The sequence below is a fragment of the Pelodiscus sinensis genome, chromosome 4 (assembly GCF_052426305.1).
Source record: "Pelodiscus sinensis isolate ZL-2025 chromosome 4, ASM5242630v1, whole genome shotgun sequence".
NCBI classification, from domain to species: domain Eukaryota; kingdom Metazoa; phylum Chordata; order Testudines; family Trionychidae; genus Pelodiscus; species Pelodiscus sinensis.
The window spans coordinates 108,828,306-108,840,433 of NC_143055.1; positions in this window are offsets into that span (position 1 = coordinate 108,828,306).

Genomic DNA, 12,128 nt, shown 5'->3' on the forward strand with positions numbered 1-12,128 from the left:
CCTGTGGAACTACTTGCCAGAGGATGTGGTGACTACTAGGACGTTAACAGGGCTCAAAAAAGAGTGAGTAATGGAGTTTAGGTCCATCAATGGCTTAGCCAGGATGGGTAGGAATGGTGTCTCTATCCTCTCTTTGTCTGTAAATGGGTGAGAGGAGAGGGATCACATGAGGATTACCTGTTGTGGTCCCTCCTTCTGGGACGTCTGGTATTGGCCACTGTTGGCAGACAGGATACTGGGCTAGATGGAACTCTAGTCTGACCCAGTGTGGCTGTTATGATCTTAAAGCATTACCACATTATGTAAACCACCTCAATGAGGGGAGTAGCTAACAGTGCTGGGAGCCATAATTTCTAAATATTTTAATTACACTTAGCATTTATGACAGATGCAAAAAATCAAATGAAATCTTGAACCTTTTGGAGTTGCAAATTCCTTTGAAAAAATAAAAGGGGCAGAGAAAATCCTACATCTCTAGTTATGATTTTTAGGGGTAGTAACTGACCGCTAGGGGGTACCCATTAATGCCATTTAAACTGGCGTTTTAATTGTAAGAGCTAAAAAAGTTAAACTAATGCCCCTTATCCTGAAAGTTACTCTGGTTTTGGATAACTGATTTTAATTAAAAAAAAAAAAAAAAAAGGTAGTGGGAGAAGAGGGGACTTCACAGAACTGCAACATAATTGCAGTGACAAGGCCAATGGAGAACATTGTTCATAGAAGAAGTGGAATCATCAGGTGAGCAAAAAAGATGTTAATACAGCTGCATGTTTATACCAATAAAGCATTTCCAAGGCAGCAACATGAGTTGATTTTGAGATGAAAGAGCAACTCAGTCATCCGCTCTGTTTCTCAATACTTCAAGTGCCTAGTCCACTTGAGATCTCTGTCAATTGAGGGGGGAGGGGTTCAAACACTTTGTTTAGAAGAACAATCGGTGTAAGGCAAGTCTTCCTGAGAATTCAGACACTTTTAATGTTCTGTTCTTGCTTGATTCCTGTTGTATTTTCCAACTATTGTTCCTTGATATTACTACCCATCAAATATTTGTAGGATGTCATTCATAGTTATCACAGAACCAGTGTATGGTCAACTTTTTTTTTTTTTTTTTAAATCTCACCTCTGAGTCACTCTCTACAGCCCCCTCAAAATATTTTGCATGTTCTTCATTAAACTCACTTCAACTTGACACAGCTTTCTAGAAGTATCGAAAAAGGAACAGAAAACACTAAGGAACAAATGATATAAATATTATTTGACTTCCCCATGCATAATAGGAGCAATTCTCTCTGACCACAACAGATGTCAATTCTATTTTGGGAAAGGGAGTTACATTCATTTTATTGAAAGAAATTTTCACCATGAATCTTGCATAATGGCTCTTCAAAATTGAATGAAGAAAAAACAAGGCAGTAGAAGTAAAAATAGTAGAGAACTACAAATAGATTCAGTACTTGCCCCAAAGCTTGCGGACTAAATTAGGTAGTGGCTTTTTTGAAACACTTACCTAGCATATACTAGATCTAAAGGGGTGCAGACATGACTTGAGTTACTGTAGCATCTAGGAATCCACTATCTTAGGTGTTGTCCTAAGATCAGAGCTTTCAGTCTAAATATCAGACCAGTAACTACAGACGCAGACAGAGGGAATAAAGGAAACTGTATCATTTTATTGGCCATCCTGATAGTTGAGCTGTTGGCGTGCTGAGATCTGTGACCAAGATCTTGTAAGCATTGTGGCAAAAGAAGGCTTTTAAGGAGGAATTTGGAGGAAGAGGATAACATGGTACTGGAGATAAGATCTCTGTTCACATTTTTTTTCCCCTCCTCTCTCTCTTGTATCCACTTAATCCTGCTCATGTTTATAAAGGAGGAAAAGGGTGTCTGTTGGCTGAGATATGGAAGGGAGTTTTAAACATGGGATGGTACATTAACACCTAGGTGAGGAAAAGGTGAGTGAACATATTCATGGAGGGCATAGGCCAAAATCCGTTGATACCAATCGGAGTATCTGTCAACTTTGAGTTTTGGATAGAGTCCTAAACAATTTGTGCATGTTCCAGAACTTCACCCACAGTAAAGTAATGGGTGTCCTGCTAAAGTTCATGCCTTGTGTATACAAGTCCAATAACAAGCTGGACTTAAACAGCTGACCAATATGATCAAGTACCTCCAAATATCAGGCCTGATCTCTCTGCTGACTTTCACATCAGTATAATGCAACTGATTGGAAAAATCCAAGCTTATAATCTGTAAACATCTTTTTAAAAGCCTTTTTTAAAATGTTTACAAAGGCAATTGTGCATCAGAACCTCAATTAGCAAATATCTTGGGATTAAATATTTACCATACCACATACATTAATATTCTAGTGTAAAACTTTGTCGTGTTAGAGCCACAGAATTTGCCAAGAAATTGAAGTCAATCCTCACTGAGATTGTTTGAATGTTATGCGCTGAATACAACTCAGTTTGGCAGAGTCATTTCACTGGATTTCTCCCTGAAGGAGCAGATTCACTTTCCCCCCCAAAAAATGTAGTAATGAAAAACTATCCTAGGCCAGAAAATACAGATGTGCTGTTCTGCATACTCTTGACACCCAATGCTGAGTCCATAGAGAACAGCCAGAAATGTCGTCCACACCCAGAAGTCTCTCCCAAGAATTCAACAAGAACTGTACCCTCTCCCCACCAAACACACTTAAAACTGGCTTTTTGCTTATTCCTGTGTGCATTTTCTGTCCTAAGCAGGCAATTTACCTGAATAACACAACCTTCAGTGTTTAAAAATCCAATTTCAGAAAACATTCGTAATGGTTTGTGTTTTATTTGCACTACTGCTTATTCCAGCTGCTCTACATGTTGCTTGTAGGGTTGCCAGGTGTCTGGTTTTTGCCTGGACAGGCCCTGGTATGTGTCCCCTGTCCAGTTTTTTAAAAGAAGAATACCGGACATGTAATGTTTCGGGGACATTTTTCCCCTGCCATGTCTGGTAGGGGGAGTGGTGCGTTTTTTGGTGTGGTGTTTTTTTTGTTTGTTTTGTTTTTCCCCTCAACCAATCTTTTTTCCACCATGTTCAGGTTTTTTTTTGTGAAAGTATCTGGCAATCCTAGTTACTTGTCCTGAATTAAGACAAACCTACATAGCTGCTAGGAGAAGAATCTTAAAGGAACCATTTCCAATTCTAAAGGAAATAGTTTCTGGGGGGGAGGGGGAGAGAGAGAATACAAGAGCATTCTTCTGCATGCAAACTACAGGGACCTTTCTCATTGGCCTGCTTAGGAGCTCACAAATCAGCCCTCATCTCACAATGGGAAGCAGTCACTAGAACTACAGGGGGTGATTAACAAGTAAAATAATACCATTAATAGCCCTTCCCACAATGGCTGGGTTAAAGGCATAAATGTTTAATGTCTACTTATACTAGACCTATGCTTCAATCTACACACTCTGAAACAGTAGCTGAAACAAAAGACAGAACTAACAAGATGGTTTATTAGGTGATGAGCTTTCGTGGGCCAGACCCACTTCCTCAGATCAATATACCAAAGTGATACAATTACAAAAAAAAAAAATGAACGCATGTGAAATTGACAAATCAAATTTTAGAACAAAGTGGGGGTGAGGGGGGGAAGGTTAGTGTCTGAGGTAATGACATTAGGGGTGATAACTGGGGAAGCTATCTTTGTAATGGGTGAGAATTAAGAATCCAGACTTCCACGAGAAGCTTCAGAATTGTCATTCATACTTGTATTTGACACTTTATGCTTTTCGTGGAAGTCTGGATTCTTAATTATCTCACCCATTACAAAGATAGCTTCCCCAGTTATCACCCCTAATGTCATTACCTCAGACACTAACCATCCCCCCCTCACCCCCACTTTATTCTAAAATTTGATTTGTCAATTTCACATACGTTCATTTTTTTTTTTTGTAATTGTATCACTTTGGTATATTGATCTGAGGAAGTGGGTCTGGCCCACGAAAGCTCATCACCTAATAAACCATCTTGTTAGTCTTTAAAGTGCTACATAGTTCTGTCTTTTGTTTCAGCTAGATCAGACTAACAGGGCTTCATCTCTATCACTCCAACAGTAGCCAGCATTCAGTTTTCATGGCACTATCTCGGGTCTCCTACTTTTTTTTATAAATTCATTGGGGTGGGGGTCACACAGCTAATGTTTTTCAATTTTAAAAAAGTGATCGTAATACTCTCCAAATAAAATTCTCAAATCCTCACAACTGACTAGAACATCGACTTCAAATAGACTCCAGTCCAGTGAAGGATTTAGGCACATAGTTAACTATAACATGCAAATAGTTCGACTGAATCCAATGGGACTGCTCATGGGCTTAAGTAATTTGCTGGGTTGATGCCACAGACTGAACTTCCTAGGGCAGAGATTGTGCAATTCAACTGTGGAGCACATTATGGTTGGCATCAGTTCAGGAAAAATAGTAATAGAAATTCTCTACAATTGCTCTCCTCTTCCTCTGGTGCCTGCAAAATGCTGAAATTGTGAGGACTTCTTGCTGGACAGTAGAAAATACAATTGTCTTCAGCTACAGCATGATGACCACTATCAGACACTGTTTCTATGTTTCCTAGGACCAGTAAAACAACATTCTGCACTTCCATAGCAACACAACTATGATGTCATGATACAAAATACATTCACTGCATATGGAGGGGAGGTTTAAACACAGCAACTTTAAAAAATAAAATCTTTGTCCAAGTCTAAGCTCTTCCCCACAGTAACAGGTATACTGTACAATCATGATTTTTCTACTGTCTAAACACAAATGCTTCCCTACAGTAACACAGACCATTATTGGCTTTTAACTTGTAAGGTGTGGGTTTTCTTGGTTCACCTCAGGAACTGTTTTCTGTGATTACAAATGTGACTTGACCAGGACAACAGCCCTCAGTACTCTAAAGAAGGCAAGATGCTGTGCTTGAAAGTAGACCACCAAGATACTGTGGGGTACACGCATGGCCCCACAGCATGCTAACATCTTTATGGCCGACCTAGAACAACGTTTCCTCAACTGCCGTCCCCTTTCACCCCTCCTCTACCTACGGTACATTGATGACATCTTTATGATCTGGACGCATGGCCAAGAAACACTGGAGACATTCCACAGAGATTTCAACAACCTACACCCCACCATCAACCTCAGCCTGGACCATTCTACACGAGAGATCCACTTCCTGGACACCACTGTACAAATCAACAATGGAAAATTAGACACCACTCTCTACAGAATACCCACCGACTCATACAGTTACCTACATGCATCCAGCTCCCATCCAGAACACACCACACAATCCATCGTCTATAGCCAAGCCCTTCGATACAACCGCATCTGCTCTAATCCCACTGACAGAGACCAGAAGCTTCAGGATCTCTACCAAGCATTTATAAATCTCAACTACCCACCCAGAGAAATAAAAAAGCAAATTGAAAGAGCCAGACGAATACCTAGAAACCATCTACTTCAAGACAGACCCAAGAAAACCAACAATAGAACACCACTTGTCATCACCTACAACCCCCAACTTAAACCTGTCCAACACATTATCAATAAACTACAGCCTATATTGGAACAGGATACCATACTCAAAGAGGCTCTGGGAGACAGACCCATAGTCTCCTATAGACAACCACCTAACCTCAAGATGATTCTTACCAACCACCACAGGACATACCACACTAATACCAATCCTGGTACCTTCCCTTGCAACAGACCCCATTGACAGCTTTGTCCACATATTCATTCTGCTGATACCATTATTGGACCTAACCAAGTGAGTTATAAGATCAAGAACACATATTCCTGCGCATCCAGAAATATAATCTATGCTATCATGTGCCGAAAGTGTCCGTCTGCTATGTACATTGGACAAACATCTCAGACACTTCGCCAAAGGATTAATGCCCACAAAACAGATATCAGACAAGATCACAAAGAGAACAGTTTCTTGCCATTTTAACCAGAAAGGACACTCTCTCAATGACTTGACCACCTGCATTCTGCTACAAAGACCTTTTACATCTGCACTTGAAAGGGAATCCTCTGAACTGTCATTCATGTTAAAATTCGACACTTTCCAACAAGGACTTAAACATTTGAACTATCTCACCCATTACCAAGACAGTTTCCCCAATTATCACCTCTAATACCATTAACTCACAAACATCCCACTCTCCCTACCTCTAATATCATCAATTCACAGACACTTACCTTCCTTCCCCCCCCCCCCCCCCCCCCCCCCCCCCCCCCCCCCCCCCCGCATCCTCCTCCTGTTCTGCAATGTGATTTGTCCTTTTCATATTTGTTCATTTTTTTAATTGTATCCTTTGGTATATATGGTTGTGACTACTTTCTTCCACTATTTGGTCTGAGGAAGTGGGTCTGGCCCACGAAAGCTCATCATCTAATAAACCATCTTGTTAGTCTTTAAAGTGCTACATAGTCCTGTATTTTGCTTCAACTACCCCAGACTAACACGGCTACATTTCTATCACCAAGATTCAGTCCTTCTCGTACAGTTTTTGCAGACTTGTATTGGTGTATTTCAGGTAGGCTATTAACTAGCAGGACTACTATGCAATCCTGCACAGTCTGCAAATTCCCAAACCCAGTCTACAGCCAGGAGCACTTCTGAAACCCCTTTCTCCATTGCAAAAGAGGTGAAACTGGTCCATCCCAAAGGCATATCACATCAATATGTTTAGAAGTGCCCATAGAACATATTTCTGTATTGAAACCTAGCTCTCGTTACTTTGCCTCTCATACTTTGATTTTAAATTGAGTATCTTCCTCCAAATGCAAAGAATACGAGAACAGCAAGTGACAGAACTTTCCTGTTCACTCCCGTAATCCTAGTCATTCATGGAGATCTCCTCCTTCATGGGTTTTGTCTGAGTACAATTACAAGATTTTTCCCTACAGCTCATCAAGTTCAACATGACACTTTTTTTAGGGCCTGGGTTGTGGATGAAAGGTGTTACCTGCTAAACTTTGCTTTAATTATGCCAAATGCATTTTTACCACTTTTCTTTATAGTTTTACATGGCTAGTGCACAGATCATGCACCCCCTTTAGGTTAGTAGTTACCAGAAACTTTACAAGTTTTGTGATATTTATATAATGATATCTGTTCTGTGCACTGGAGAAAGTAAACTAGGTCTACAGTTTAAAGTTTTTGATCTGGTTTAAAGCAAAATTATCGCCATCTTCTAAAGAAGACTTCACGAAGCAGCCAGTAACTAAATGGTTTTGAAGAAGGAAATCACTCCTAGAGCTGTCCCCTACAAGTATTGTCTTACAAGTATCCAGCTATATCACTGTAAAAAACCAAGTTAGCTAACCTCAGATATACTATTGTTTTGAGGTTACTGTGGACCTAGACAAGTGGTGGATAATCAGATGAACCAACTCCTGATACTTTTGATTAAGATACCTGAGATGACACTGGACAAAACTTATTCTCATTCTGGCCATAAAGCCATGGCCATTATGACAGCAAGTCTAATTCTGCAGAGCAGTATTTGGATAGAACACTTTTTGTAGTGAAGTCAAGCTCCACCTCAGAATTGAGACCCTTTGGTTAGGCACTGCGAAACTTACCTGACTATTTGTGGAATAAACTTATTTCAGTTGACGGGAGACAGATCAGGGCTACGGGAATACATATTTACAAGTAAAAGCTATTATCTTGGGAACCTTGGGATTTAGCTGGAGGAAAAGTAGTCACTGGAATGACCACTGACAAGTGAAATCCCCAGAGTCTTCTTTCACAAAACATTAAAATATTACGTTGACTACTCCATAAATAACACGAATGGAGAGATTCTGAACTAGAAATACCTAATGATATGAGAGGAGCTAAAACAGATTTCATTGAGGCTTTTTCCATTTTCATAACACCACTATCAATGGCCTTGGATTCTTAAATGTAATATTAATAATCTGTTTGGCTCAAGTCCTGTAGAAGCTCTTAGGTTTCAAATTTACAAATGCCCTCTAAAGCAGTAGCTTGGAATAAATTTATCACTGGGCTAACAAGATTACTGACTGAAGAGATGTGATGTGACCGAACACTCAAGACCAATGGGTACTGCTTTAGCAAGCCTCAGTACTGCTTTAGCAAGAAGTACATCCCCATATGTAGCTTGAGAGAGTACAGGCAGTCCCCGACTTACGCAGATCCGACTTATGTCGGATCCGCACTTACAAAAGGGGCTTTTCTCGCCCGGAGCTCACGGTGGGCGGGTCGCCGCCCGTGTCCTCCGGGGCAAGAAAAGCTTCTCCTGGCCTCCCTGGTCTGCTGGGGGGGTCCAGCAAAGCTGCTGGACCCCCCCCTCCCGCAGCAGACCGGGGACACCCGAGCAAAGCCGCCGCCTGGGCGGCTTTGCTCGTTTGCCCGGGAGCAAAGCCACCCAGGCGGCGGGACTCCCACTGCCTGGGCGGCTTTGCTCCCGGGCAAACGAGCAAAGCCGCCCAGGCGGTGGCTTTGCTTGGGTGTCCCTAGTCTGCTGGGGGGGTCCACCAGCTTTGCTGGACCCCCCCCCCAGCAGACCAGGGAGACAGGCGCAAAGCCGCACAGGTGGCAGGGTCCCTCCGCCTGTGCGGCTTTGCTCGGGTCTCTCTCTGGTCTGCTGGGGGGGGAGGGGGCGCAGCTAGTGCGCCCTCCTCCCCCCCCCCCCCCAGCAGTCCAGGCTTTTGTTACGGGACGCCTCGAGTAGAGCAGCTGGGGTGCTGCCGGGTTGGTCCTGTGGGAACCTACCGGGCAGCACCCCAGCTGTTCTGTCCCAGGCTCCAGATTCAGCAGCTGTTGAAACTGATCATACAAATTCAACTTAAGAACAAACCTATAGTCCCTATCTTGTACGTAACCTGAGGACTGCTTGTATGTTGAATAGAAATGGCTAACTGAACCTATAGCTTAAATATAAAATGGATTAAGTGGGGATTCAGTCGTGTTGTAATACAGTACAGATTGTGCCTCCCTAAACTGGGACCCTTTGGTCCAGCAACAGTCATGGTCCAGCAGGACCACGGATGTTGCTGGACCAGAAGGCGTAGCATGGGGTGGGGGTGGGGGACAGTGTCTGGCCAGGACTGGCAGCACAGCTGGTTGGAGGCTAGAAGCAAAGCCACTGGTGGGTTGGGAGGGCTGGTGGCAGGGAACATCCCCGGTTCAGCAAATTCCCTAGTTTGGGGCTGGTCAGTCTTTAAGATGGCAGACGATGGAGGTCCAACCTGTACCATTCAAGAGAAGCACTACAGTGTATGGAAATCTGTAATGAAAGTTTTGATACAGTGGCATAAAGACAGGTATCAGCCTCATTTTGGAAGATGAGAAACTGAGTTAAGTTACTTGCTCAAATTCACACAGGAAACTCATCAGCTTATCTCCCAACAACAAACTGCAATCGGAGAACAAAAATTATAGATCAGATCCTCAGCTGTTATAAATCAGCATAGCTCTGACCTCTGTGAGGCTTTGACCTTGTAATTGGGGGAGGGGGAGAGTTTCTACCTATTCTTGGCACAATGGCCCAATAGCTAAAACTGATTTCTAGCTCTGATTTGATATAAACAAGTTTTTTTTTTTTTTCCCTTCAAAGGTGAGCCATCTATTTCATGAGCATCTTAGGAAGTATGTACTCTCTCTCATAATGTTCACAAGAACATTGCCTCGGCTTTATGAAATACATTTAACATGCCTTTATTCAGCACACTTAATCATCTTGAATGTTTACTAATTGTATTTATATTTAAATCCTAGAATAAATTAGTCTTAGCTTCTAAAACAAATTGTATCCTTTATGTGGTTTGAAGGAGTAATTGAAAGAAACATGTAAAAAGTGTAGAGCCTAAGTATCTCTAACATGTGCTTTAAGTATTTTTAAAAATGTGAGACTAAGTTGATCACTTACATAAGAACTGCCGTACTGGGTCAGACCAAAGGTCCTTCTAGCCCAGTATCCTGTCTATCGACCGTGGCCAGTACCAGGTGCCCCAGAAAGGGTGGACCGAAGACAATGATCAAGCGATTTGTTTCCTGCCATCTCTCTCCAGCCTCTGACAAACAGAGGCCAAGGACAGCATTTTATCCCCTGGCTAATAGCCTTTTATGGACCTAACCGACATGAAATTATCTAGCGTCTCTTTAAACTCTATTATAGTCCTAGCCTTCACAGCCTCCTCTGGCAAGGAGTTCCACAGGTTGACTATACGCTGTGTGAAGAAGAACTTTCTTTTATTCGTTTTAAACCTGCTACCCATTTCATTTGGTGACCTCTAGTTCTTCTATTTAGGGAGCTAATAACTTTTCTTTATCAGCCCTCTCCACACCACTCATGATTTTATAGACCTCTATCATATCCCCCCTCACTCTCCTTTTTTTTCTAAACTGAAAAGTCCCAGTCGCTTTAACCTCTTCTCAGACAGCTTCCAGTTTCTCAACATTTATTTACATAAAACACACTAAGTCTTATACAAGCCATGATCCAACATTTTAAAAGAATTAACTCGTTTTATTTAAAATTTAATATCCCTAATGAAGCCCTAATTGGGCCAGGGCTTCAGTGCTGAAATTCATCTTTGTTAAAAAGAGAATTTGATAAGAACCAGTTAAAAAATTACCTTATTGAAGTAGCTACATCTTAGCACTTTTGGTCCCCAAACTTCAAAGATGTATCAATTTAGGATTGATTATGTATATCTCTTCACTAACTTGAACTTTCTGGGCCTGATTTTTTTTTTTTCCCCCCTCTCAAGATCTGCACCACTGACTCCATATACCTCTCAACTCTTTTCAACAAGAGATTGTGCTTAAAAGATTTTTCAGAAGTGGCTTGATTTCAACTCCAAAAATGCATAAAACCTCCTCAAATGAGTGAATGCATAATAGGCATTGAAGCATGGACATGATAAATCTAGATGTACTGTTCTTTCTGTTTATACGTGGAAGTGCACATGCAGAAGACTGACAAAGCATTCTGAAAATATGGACCAACAAATATATTAACATACCTGAATATTACATTTTAAGAATACTTACTTTCAGCATTTGTGTGTAATAAGCATCTCAGGCTGAGGTCATTGGGTCCTTTTGTGTTTAATTTGACTACCATTCTGTAAGAGCAGTTACCAAAATGATAGCTGGTGTGGCTTTATAAATGGAATCATTAGATATTCTGACTTAGCATCTCTAATTTAATCATGAGCTTGTCTAGTCTCTACCAAGTTTCTCATAGCCTCTGATCCAGAATACAAAAACATGATAGTTAAATCATGCAAGCCATATTTGTTAAACTCCTTTGAAACAGAGATGAGCTTCTTACTATCCCATTGAAATGGGATAAATGTGGCAAGACTTACTGCTAACTATACCCAGTTGTGGCCCCTAAAGCTCAGGTGAGTCAGTCTGTTTACACCTTGAAGCATGCATGAATTTCCTCTGAAATCCACAGACCTACATGTTTAAAGTTAGTCCTAGAATCCCCAGGCTTCTTTCGAGAGAGGAATGCAAATGCAGCCGAGTGAAATTGCAAATGAAACCCCTTCTGAAATAACCCTTACTCCTTAAAAATGAGGTTTAATGATTGAGTTATTTCAAAAGAAGGGGTTTCTTTCAAAATAACTGCATCTACATGGCATATTTATCTCGAAATAGGGTATTTCAAAATAGCGGCCGGATGCGATCATGCAAATGAAGCATGGGAAATTCAAATCCGCGTTTCATTTGCAATTTTGCTCTGCTGCACTCGCATTCCTCTCTTGAAAGAGGAAAGCAGTGTAGACATACCCTCACAGAACTACCATTAACTTCTAGCTTAGGTACAGCAGTCCAAAACAGTAATGCGTATTCTTGGTTCTTTAATAGGGTCTATTTCTCAAGCTGAAAGCAAGTGAGCCCATCAGCTGGGAGGAAGAACATAAGAACGGCCATATTGGGTCAGACCAAAGGTCCATCTAGCTCATTATCCTGTCTGCTAACAGTGGCCAATACCAGATTCCTCAGTGAGAGGGAGTACAATAGGTAATAATCATAATAGAATTGTAACCCTTCTGCTGGGTAGGCTTGGTAGTAACCAGGGCTGGGTTCAATAT